The 12,579-nt window shown below is 35.5% G+C and overlaps 1 pseudogene; it reads right to left on the bottom strand.

Annotated features, from left to right (window-relative positions):
- Positions 1–6,771: 6,771 nt before the first annotated feature.
- LOC110098626 lies at positions 6,772–7,562 on the bottom strand (annotated as a pseudogene).
- Positions 7,563–12,579: the final 5,017 nt, after the last annotated feature.

The following is a 12,579-nucleotide window of genomic DNA, read 5'->3' as shown; positions in this document are numbered from 1 at the left end:
GATTAATCATGCATATTTTTACAACCCAACTCCCCTTCCTCAAGGACCCCACAAAAGTTATTATAGGAGGACCAAAAAACTTTATGTTTCATATTGGAACCTCTCCAAAAAAACTTATTAAATAAATTTTCAATCTCATTAGAAACAACTGTAGTAGGTTGTCACATTTAAAAGATATAAAAATGTAAGTAACACAAAACACTTTTGATAAGGATTAATCTACCCCAAAACTAAGAAAGTTGGAGTCCCAAGAAATATGCCTTTTTTTGCACAGAAGTTAGAAGATCGTCAAAAAGAAATGACTTCTTCTTTCCTTTATAAAGAGGAAAAACTAGATACTTAAGAGGAAAAGAGCCTTTTGAAAAACCAATACTATTTTTAATGGAAAGTATATGATCATGAGAAACCTTGTTAGACACAATAAAGAAGCTCTTACTTTTATTAATAAAAAGACGACTACAATCTTAAAAAGTAGTTAAAAACCTCATGATTCTATTAACCCTATTGATAGAGCCATTACAAAAAATAATGACATCATAAGCAAAATATAAATGAGAAATAATAAAACCAACCAAAGTTATATAAAATCCATTAGGATATTTTTTATAAAGATTGGTAATGCCTCTAGACGAATACTATATGGCAATAATAAAGAGAGCAAGCGAGATAGGATCACCTTGTCTCAAACAATGCAAATATTTAAAGAAACCATTACTCTTACCATTAATAATAACAGAAAAAAGGAATATTCAATGCATTGTTTAATAAGTTTAATATTGAAAGAAAAATTAAAGCCAAATCAATTTAAAATGTGGTGGAGAAAATTCTAATTAATATTATCATAGGCTTTGGTTATATCCAATTTAAAGATAAAAGCTCCATAGTATTCAAAACATGAATGATTTCTTGAGCAAGTAAAATGTTATCTGAAATAGATCTACCTTTAACAAAACCTGTTTGATTAAGTGCAATGATTCTAGGAAGAAAGAGGGAGAGGTGTTTCATGATCATTTTGAAAATAAATTTACTAAAAAAATTACATAGACTAGTCGTCCTAAAGTCATTCTAATTACTAGCCTCATTTTTCTTAGGAATAAGCACGATGGAGGTAGAAGAGAAAAACTAAGGCATGTATTACCAGCAAAAAAAAATCAAAAACTGCGTTGAAAAGATCCGGGCTAATAATGTCCCAAGCTTTTTGAAAAAAATTACTTGTGTACCCATCCGGGCCTACAACAGACTCAATGTTCATCTCAAAAATAATCTTCCTAATTTCCTCTAAAGTAGGATATCTATTGAGATCCATGTTATCATCATGTGTAATGACATGAGGAATAATATCAGGATTACCAATATGAATAGGAGAGAAAAATTGATTAAACAACATTTTTAAAATACTCCACCCCATTATTAGCAATCTCTACATGATCTTTAGTAAGAGAACCATCATTACAAGCATTTTTATGAATCCAATTTCTAGTTTTATTTCTCTTAACTAAAGCATGAAAATACTAAGTGTTATTGTCCCCTTCAATAAGATGCTTATTAGCCACTTTTTGTTTCCAATAAGCTTCCTTTTGAGCTTGTAAGTAAAAGAGAGAATTTTTGGCATATTAAAGAAGAGTCAAGTTTTCATCAGAAGGATGTTGTTGATAAGTATTCTCACAAGAGTTAATTTTATCATTAGCATTGACAATATTAGAGAAAACATTTTTAAAAATATTATGATTCCACCAATTAATTTTATACTTCAATCTTTTTAACTTAAGCCAGAATCTATTCATACCAAAAATAGAATTATCCGGGTGTAGGAAAGCTTGCCCATTTTTATGGATCATATTAATAAAAGAATTATCAAGAAGTCAAATGTTTTTAAATCTAAAGTTAGAAATAGAGCTATCATGTCTCAAATTAATGGTAATAAGCATAGAGGAATGATTAGAAAGAGTTTTATTAAGGTGTTCAACATGAGTGTAAGTAAGGGAATTAATCCAATTTTCATTTAAGATTACACAATCCAAACATTGCCAAAGATTACCACGATTCCAAGTGAAAGTGCTACATGTATAGCCAATATAATTGAGGTTACAATCTGATATCATGTTATTAAAATACTCCATAGATTGAAAAATTGGGTTGATCCCCCAAGCCTTTTAGTTGGGTTAGAAATAGTATTACAGTCACTACCCACCAACCAGGGCAAATTCACAACACTATGAAATTGAATAAGCTGACCCCACAAGGTCCTTCTAATATTATGTGAAAAGGTCGCATAAACAAAGGAAGAAAAACATTTATAATACTACAATGAATCACTTGAAAAAAATCACCAACAATATCAATAATAATAGGATCCTTCAAAAGAACCTAAATCGTGTTAGAACTATTAGCCATATCATGGTTAAAACCCAAAATTCTAGTTGTATTATCTAGCTTAATATGGGATATAAGAGGCTCAATAAAAATAAGCAAAGAGATATTATGAATACGACATAAATTTTTAACTCTAATTCTAGTAGAAAGACAACCAATTCCCCTAACATTATAAATAAAAGACTTAAACATTAGAGTGAAGAGGAGAAGTTTGAGATTGTGTGATTCTCGGGGATTAAATAATAATATTTTTATTTTTCTTTCTAGTTCTGAATTTAAGGAAGTTTAGATTTAAACTGGTAAGAAGAATTTCCAACAAATGTGACGATTTAGATAGGAATTTACATCAGAATTTAAACAAGGACCCAATCTAAAGACTTCAAATTGAGGAAATTTTTGAATTAAAGAGATTTATATCTAGACCCAATCCAAATGATCTTGGACAAGGAAAATTAGTTTAAACAAAAATTTAGATATTAAGAACCATTTAAAACCTTTATAAATCTTTTTAAAAAAGTCAAGTCTCTATTAATGATGAAGAGAGAAAACTTTCCAAGTGGAATCGCCTGAAAAATCCTACAGACACATTAAATGTAAAATGTTCCAAATGATTCACTTGATTATTTTTAAATTCTATCTACATAACATAACATCTATCATCTAAAAAAAAATGATACTTGACTATTGATTTGAAAAAAGAAACCATTAACTTTCATATCCAAACTCAACATAAGAAATTTTTAATTCATCCCAAAGGATAAAGGGACATTTACGTATCATTTTGAATATGAATGTATAAACCAATGCATAAAACTATAGTCTGCATCCATAAGATTCTTCCCTACCTTGATAGGGTTTTATTTATTTATTTGGTAGATTTCAGACTTCTTGTAGAGGCAAGCCCCAATAATTAATTACATCAGAAAAGAGAAAACTCTTAATTAAACTAGGGACTAGAATTTTCAAATTTATAAGGATTTGATCAAGGATTTGAGTTTGAAAACCATATTCATTAATTTAATTTAGATAAATATTTAGAATTTATATTAAAAAAGCACTAACTTCTAGGTATCATCCAGCTCTACGGCATTGGACAAATCAATGCCACAGCGCCATCAAAGTCACTGTCAGAGCACTACATCATTGAAATGGAGGTGTTGAAATCTATATTGGATAGAATGGTCAGCTTTGTAGCATTACATTCATTATCTTCAAGCGTCATGGGATCACAATCTATCATACACTCCAAAATTGCTACTATGGTGTAGTTGCATTAGAAAGTCAATAGTGCTGCATCATAGCAATTGTAACTTTCAAAGGCCACGATCTACTAGCATAATAATATAATTGTTCATTAAGTAAATCATCCACGTAAGTTAGCACTGAAACATTAAAATGTTAGCAACATTGAGGCATGGTAGTCGTAACTTCCAAAGGATACGATCTATCTATTAATCATTGTAACTATTCATTAAGAACTGATTCACATCAATAATCATTGCGGCTGAGTAAAAATATAAGTGCAATGAAGTTAGTTCATTTTATGGGAACTACGGCGCCAATCTTTCAAGCACCATGTGGGCTCCAAAAATTCGGCCCCGGCCTCTGCCCGCACTATTTGCTTTTTTATTCAGTGAGGGAGTTTTAACGGAATAAGTTCCGGGGTAAATTTTGGAAGGCAGATGGGTTTGTAGATAAGACACTACCTAGAGATTTTGCCCTCATTTTATGAGGACTTTATGATCTGAGTTCTGGTTTCCTATAAGCACATGCCCCTATAGTTAATTACCCTCCTGATAACGATAGAAAACTTTTGATTAAGGCTAGTCATCAATCATATACATATAGATACGTAGTATTTGGCATATGGTAACAGTATAGGTTTGAATTTGGGAATTGGGTTTGGATTTGAAAATTGGATTATCTTTTAAAAACTTGGAAAGGTTTAATATTTAAAATTAGAAATTTCACCATCTTTCACTTAAAGTGGATGGTGGGGGAATGGATGATGGACCCTATCAAGATCCCATGGTTCTGTATTTTGAGGCCATCATGGACCCTGGTCTACTTAGTCAGAGGAGGTAATCAACCTAACCTTATAAAGGATCCTTGTCGGCAGCCATGGGTTGCTTCATCCAAGGGTACCTTATAGACCTTGGGTGGATATTTGCCTAAGGGGATAAATTTGAATCTACCTTAGCTAACAGAGGGCTTTGTGTCCTATCAATCATATCCTATTGATTCACATCTCAAGGATTTGATATCATTAAGGAACGTATCGGCTCTGGTCATAGCCACTATTTTGTGGTGCCATTTGGTGGCAAAACCACTTGGTTTAGAGGGCCTCAGGTCATAACTGTTTATCCTGTGATGCCATTTGGTGACAAATTCATCAGTCAGAGGACACATACCACATCCTTAATGACATGAGATTGTTTGAGAATGGATCGTAGTGATATTTTTGACTAGGCATTAGCTCTTAGTGGGCTAAAGTAAAATTTAATTTGTCCCCCCAGCAAATTGTTGTGGAGGGTGGATGGATTTTACTTTAAGTGGTGTATGGTTAGATTTTAATTTTAAATATTTTTGAATTTTTGGATTTTGGATGATCTTGGATTTTGGAATGATTTTTTGGTATTTGGGATGGCATTTCAAATTATTTTGAATGGACCCCTTCGGTTGAGATTTTCATTCAACATGGCCATCATCGGGGTATTTGGGATAATGTCCATATAAAAATATTTGAATTTTGTGGATGAACCTTGTCCACTCTATTGAGTTGTCGATAGAGGGTTAGGTTTTGTAGGTTTTATGCTTTTATTAGTTAATTCATATTTATGTAGGCCATGAAGGCCTAATATGAATGCATTAAAATAAATATATCGGTCGCCACCATTATATATTTGTATGATTGTTCGAACCCTGTTGACTCCTATTGATTCGTATAGAAGGATCGAGTTTGAACTTGAATTCACTTATTGACCCGCACAACATCCCTAAACATTACGTGTGTACTCATAACATGCTCGCCAGGACCCATACGGGTGTTTGGGGGGCTTTTTACAATTAAACCCTATCAACTCCTTTTTACCTGCTAAGGAGGATCGAGTTTTGTAGGCCTTATGCCTTTGTTAGTGAATTCTCATGATTATAGGCCTTAAAGACCTAATATGAATGTATTAAAATAAATATACCACTCGCCACAACCGTATATTTATTTGAAGGTTCGAACCCTGTCGTCTCCTATTAATCCGCATAGAAGGATCGGGTTTGAACTTGAATTCACTTATCGACCCGCACAGCATCCTTAGACATCACATGTATACCAATAACATGCTCGCCGGGGCTCATGCAAGTTTTGTGATTGCATTTACCCGTTGTGTACTTATGTGTATACAAATTATGGTGCACATATAGGGGTATTCTAAGAATATTTATAGACGCCTTTTGTCTGCTTGCTTAGACGTAGTGGATTCGATGGCATAGCGTTGTAGCTTGTAGACGCCTTATGTCTGCTTGTATGAGTGTTGAAGATCCGGTGGCGTTGCAGCTCATATATTGAGTTGTTCGCTACTTTGTATAGGTAGACCATTGTAGTTCTTTGTATTTTGCTTGTGGAACATACATATTGAAAATATAATATGTTTTTGAAAATTTGTATTTGCTATGCATACCTTGCTTTTACTAGTAGAGGACTGGTATATTTGTCTGTGGCTGAGTAATATTAATTAAATGGGAGTTATATTCTTTTTTTTTTGAATTATTAAAATTGGTCGTGTCCTTCAATTTAACACATATTGAATCCCCCTACTTGTAGGAGACAGGTGTATCTATTTGCGACTGCCTTATTACATGTTATATAGGTATCTTAGAACTTAATGCCGGCTTTTTGTATATTTGTCTTCAACCAGACTGTATATTCATTCTATATTCTCATTGGTTGCGGGGTTGGATACCTTCATTTATATCTTAATGCCAGTCATGGAGCATTACTACATTCATAACATCTTGCTCTCTTGTTGTAGAAGACAGGTCTATTTATGCTCTTTGCTTCTTACAAGATGCATGCTATTTGACTTCATGTTAACATAAACCATAGGATGTGGCATTATACATTTAAGAATCCCTTAATGCTAATTGGAAATCTTCGTGTCATTGATTACAAGTATGTCATTGTATCCTCCATACGTACTCGTAATCATTGCAATTATCTCAAGAAGATTGATTGCATGAATTTTCATCCTCATTCTTGAGTGAGGGGTATTTGTAAGCTCTTCATCCAACATAAGTTTTGGTATACTTCTCTTACACTTAATTAGGAGTTGCTATCTCACCACTCATAATTTCATTTTAAGCATGATATCGAGCTCCTTCATGCTTGGTTCTAACTTTATGTCATCATGAGATTGGTTCTATGTTCGTTGTTCTTGAACTAATCTCATATGCTTTTTTAAGGAAGGGTAAAATGACATCTAGCTCACAATGCCCATAATAACACGAGCATAAAAGTGAAGATAATATACTTCCCTGGGAGATGCCAACCTCTTGTAAATAATAGTCATGGCCAATTTGCAATATGTTATATTTCAGATGTTCAACTCAAACACGATGCAACATCTACTAACTTCAATGCTAGTACCCTTATCAATGAAGATACAACAAGATGAATTTAGCTGGATTGGAGCTTCAATTTTCATGATGTCCTGCTTCTTGTTGCAATGATAATAACATAATTTATATGGCATGGCCTTTATGGACATCTTGTCATAGATAAGCTTGGAATATGTATCACTTGGGATAACATCATTCATTATATCAATTAAAACATCATGATCAATAGAATCATATGCTTTTTCTACATCAGCAACAATAATATACATCTTAAAAAAATGCTGATCTCTTTCTCACTCTAGGAATAAAATGATATAATCTTTGGTAGATTTGATTATGATCAAACACAGAAGTTCCTAATTGTTTGGATCGTCAGCCTTTATAGTTTGGAGAGATACATAAAACTCTCGCAGAGCACAATTAATTGACTTGTATCAAACAAAACTGCTCTGCCCTTTCACTTCCTTGACATGAATTCTAGCATTTTTCTTGTCTGTGAATTGGAACTTTGATGGTGCTCTGAGATTTGATAAGGGTATTATGTTATTACTTGCTTTCATCATCACAATAATGTTCATTGAAGAGACTTTGAATCAACATTGGCACTCTAGTTGGATTTTTTTTTTTTTTTACCTTCCTTTCATCATTTGTAGAAGAGGTATGCTCAATTTCCCACTAACATTTATTAGTGTCCAAACAGTTTGCATAGGATCAATATAATTATTTATAAATCCTCTTAACTTCATTGCTCATATAGGAGATGTTAAGGATTCCATACACCATGAGTTTTTGTTTGCTTATGTGAGATTCCAATGATTTAAACATTTGTATGATAATTCCAATATTCCATTGGAAATATTATATTATTGTTCAAGTGAAATTCCTTGTTAATCATTTATTTTCCTTCAAATTAGAATATGAGTTGAAAATTCTCACCTTCGCGAAGGTTGGTGACGATGGTGAGATGCACAAAACACAACAAATTTCCCTTTATTTTTATTTTCTCATTCTCCTTTTTTTGAAACTTTTCTTTCTTTTTCTTCTTCTTTTTTTTGAAACCTCTCCACGCACTTTTTTATTTACTAATTAGTAATGCTAATAATGTGACTAACAATGCCAGTAATACTACTTAATAATATTAACTATACTGCAAAACACAAACTAACATTAGTAGCAGGAAATATAAATAAAATAACTGAAAGATATAGAAGTCTAATATTCGAATGCAGACTTATGATGGGCTTTGGGTTAACTGTTGCTGGACTGATGTTTGGGAGGGAGAGGCGTTGTGTAATGGATTGCTAGCTTGGTAGGTGGGCTAATTTAGAGAAGTAACAAATATTTTGGTATATTTTCTTCTGAAGTGAGGGGCCTTTTTCTTTGTTGTTGCTCAAGTGGGCTAAGTTGGGATGTAGGAAATATCCTATGAGCTCTAACGAATGAGAAAGTGAGCTGGCTATTTTTAATAGGCTGCTGAAAATATAAAACAACAAAAAAAGGCACTCAGTTATCTTTCTTTTTTTGTTGATTGGACCTTTGTTCTTTAAAGAGAACCTCTCAATTGTATGGGAGTGATGCAGAATTTGGTGCAGTAGTCAGGAAGGCTCACGTGGTGAAGAATCTATTGGTTTTGAGTGCAAGTGGGAGATAAGACAAAATAATACAAATAGAAGAAATATTGCTCTGTTGTTTTCCATGTGAAACGAAGCTTAGAAAAATTATTGCATGCGGCTATAAAAAGGGAGTTGAGTGGAGAAATCAACGAAGCTAACTTAAATAAGATAAGAGAGAAGGAAAGAAAATTGTTGTAGAATTTGCAGGTTATTATGATATGCACGTGAGACAGGAGAAGACAATGATTCTTCTCGTAAAATAGGAGTAGATGACTTGGAGACTGGTCCAGCGTGGGGTGAGAAAGACAAACCAAGTAGTTCAGGTCATATGGAATGGAGGAGATGTGTTACTGTTTCTAAGAGCGACTTGCCTGAGATGTGGTAACCAGCAGTTTGAAGGAAGTGGGGCTCAACTGACAGGTAGGCTGCAAACCATGGATAGTTCTGTGCAAGTTTCACGTGAAGGATAGTGGAGGTTGGTGGATAGAACTTCTTTGCTGTTTGGTGTCATAGGATTTGGATTTCATTACTGAAGCCTTGGAGTAGAGGCGGAAAAGAAGAGGAAGCATTGAGGGTGTGGAGGTTTTTATCGGAGTTGAAGGGAGTTTGTGTCCGTGAAGCCCAGAAAACTAGAAGGTTGTTTTGTTCTAATTTTATTTCACCACAAGTGTGGAAGTTAAAGCCAGCTATAGAAAGTGACGGGATTTGATCAGAGATAGCCATATTTTGATTGAACGAGGTATTGCATTTAATTCGAGTTTGATAGTTTCCTTGTTGGGAATCTGAATGTTTGCTAAAATTTTATTAAGTTAATGCCATTTTGGTGTTCCAGTCATTTCTGTATTTAATTTAGAATGACAAAGCTGTATTAGTTGACTCAAAATGCATCGATTTGTATGCTTCCTCATTTTGTGTGCAAATTTACTTCGCTTTATATGTCAAATTCGCTAAATATCAAAATTGGACAAATTGATTGTGTATTTAGGATATTGTCGATGTTCCGGTTGCAAAGACGCAGTCCATTTCGTGATCGGACCTCATTTGGACGATGCTGAGGCCAAATTCCCCTGAAATGTATGTTGTCGCTTTGGAACTGCTTCAATTTGCACGCACAACCCCATTGAAATAAATTGATAGAGAATTTAGGATATTAATGGTGTTCCGAACACAATGACGCAGTCCATTTTGAGATCAGACATCATTTGAATAGTGCCAAGCTAACTTTTATTAGAAATTCTTGCTTTGCCTCAGGATGCATGTTGATCTCCTTGCATGTTTTAATTTGCACAATTTTGCTATCATTCCTAAGTATTTGGGATGTTTTGAACACAGTGGTAGAGTCTATTTTGTGATCGGACTTTGTTTGGCAATGTCAAGGCCTATTCTCCTTGATATGCATGTTTTATCTCAAAATTCATGCTACTAATCCAGATGCTTTAAATTGTACATAGAAAGTGTAGCTCTTGTGTATTTGCAATGTTCCAATTGCAATGGTGAAATCCATTTTGCAAACAGACATTATTTGGATAGCAGCGAGGAAAATTTTCCTCAAAATTCATGTCACCAATTTGGATGATCCAAATTAAACATAAAAAATATGGTTTTTTGGGTATTTGTGATATTCTGGCTGCAATGGCAAAATCCATTTTGCGAACGGACATCATTTAGATAGCGACGATGTCAATTTTCCTCAAAAAATTTGTATTGTTGCCTCGGGATCTGTGTCACCATTCCGGATGCTTCAAATTGAATAAACAAGATGTAGTTTTCATATTTTCGCAACATTATGAATGTAACAACAAAATATGTTTGTCGATCCGATGTCGTTTGATTAGCCTCGCACTTTAATTTTGGGCATCGGTCATCCCCTTTGACTAATCTCATTCGATTCAAATGTGAGGGGCCTCAACCTAATTGAATTCGATGTCCTGATCATACTGCCACTACCAGTTTGACAATTAGAGGTTATTTGACCCTTCAAGTGACTAGTTCTGTTAAAATGTGCATCGCTAAATTTGTCGGTTTCACTTCCCTTGCTTGTAGTTTGAGTTAAAGGGGTCAATTAATATCCCTGAACAAATGTGGTATGCATCCGGAGAGTAACACGTTTATTGTGAGTAGGTTGACGGTCCTTAGTAGCCCCTTTTTTGCATTCTTTTTTTGTCATTATTATAACTGCTTTTTGACACATATGTATTTTTTGCTTATATAGGAGATGTTCCGTTAGTAGAGACCTGATGACCTTCCACCAGGTGAGCCCAGTGAGGCTACCATTTGGGATGTGATTGACATGTAAGATCCTTATGGTAGTGCTGATGTTCGAGACAGATTAGAGCAGCACTAGGATATGCTACGGGGGCGAGATGTTTTCCACAGTTTCTTTGCCTGCTCCCCCTTACTTATAGAGCTTTTTAGGGATTATGTTGCTTTTGAGGACCTGAATAGGTGGGTCACTAGTCTCAGACTACAGTGTGGTGAGTACCACCCACTGGAGAGTTTCATTGCACCACTGAGCTGGGGGACTTGCGACGTTTTGGAGCCAGCAGCCGATATAACAGAACCTATTGGGCATTCAAGACTTCTTGGTCACCGGCAATTACAGGCAGCACCCTTGGAGTGGCCGAGAGACTCCATAGTTAGGCAGGTGCAGAGTCCAGTCAAGGGTTACATTTTTTGGGCACATTACGTTTTTTAGGCATACAGAGGTACATTATATGAAGTGGGGATTTACAGGGTAGTTTATGCCTCATTGTTTGACTACGGGAGCCTTCCTTCCTATTGTATTAGAGGTTTAGTTAAGTTTTGGGACTCAGGCAAAGGTACTTGCTGGATCAGAGTAGAGGAGCTCATGATCACTCTTTTAAACCTCCATCCAGTATCCGGGCTACTAGTTTTTGGTCACCATTTCGAGGAGTGCATCCCTCTAGATGAGCAATTATTTCAGCGGGTCCTTTTAGCTGACGGTGAGAGGAGAGGGAGGTTAGTACTGCCAGATGTTTACCTGGTTACTCTACAACACTACAGGTAGATGTAAAGGGCGTCAGGTTTGTCACAGCATGCTAGAGCTTCCAAACCTGTGGATGTTTAGATCTATAATTTTCTTCAGAAGAAACACCTATCTACTGTTGGGGTTTCATTGCACAACCCTTTTGGACTTGGTTTGCAATTTGGCATAATGTTGTCAGAGGAGACCGGTGAGCCCACCTCTACTTCTGACTGTGCTTCCCTAGGGTTATCAGGTGTCATAGAGGACTTGGTTTTGGTTGGGTTTTTGGGCACTTGGCTCTGCACCTTCATACTCCTAGTCAGGACAGGCTCTTTGAGGTGCAGTGTCCTCTTAGTAGCCAGCCAGTTAGCACAGGGGCAGAGGCTCTCGTTTTTTCCAATTATACTGTCCAAAGTTTATAGAGTTCTACGTACCCTTTCTGAGGTGAGTTCCCTTGAGGTAGGTGACCCAGTTTTACCGTGGCAGTATTTATACGCGTGGTCCACTTGCATGTTCATGTTGCTTTTTCATATATAGAGACTCATGACAACTTTCTTCAGAGGAGATACCCTATTGTTCTTCAATTTTCTCAGGCATCTTCTACCTTTGAGTCAGAGAGGATCCATCTTTTCTTCTTTGCCCCACAGTTGGTTACAAATAGGTTTACTTTAGTGCACCAGCCATACACTGTTAGTTTACCACCACACTAGAGGGGTACAATTATAGTTGATAGGATTGACCACAGAGGCAGATAGACTCTACTGCTCCATTGATAGAGTTTAGCAGTTACTGAGTACTTCCTCAGTATACGTCCTAGTTGGTTGTGTTATAGAGCAGGTGCTACAGTGACATTGGAGGGCTATCAGCCTAACAGGGTGTCCAAGCAGTTTAGGTACTCTCAGGCTACAACTTTTGATAGTCGGGCAGTTGTTCCTGGAGTTATAGATGTTTACGCATGGAGAGCATACCGCAGGAGACCTGTTTCTTCACAATAAC

The sequence above is a fragment of the Dendrobium catenatum genome, unplaced genomic scaffold, assembly GCF_001605985.2.
Source record: "Dendrobium catenatum unplaced genomic scaffold, ASM160598v2 fragScaff_scaffold_1410, whole genome shotgun sequence".
NCBI lineage: Eukaryota > Viridiplantae > Streptophyta > Magnoliopsida > Asparagales > Orchidaceae > Dendrobium > Dendrobium catenatum.
Note: the sequence above shows the minus strand (reverse complement) of the source record. Positions and strands in the feature narration are given on the sequence as shown.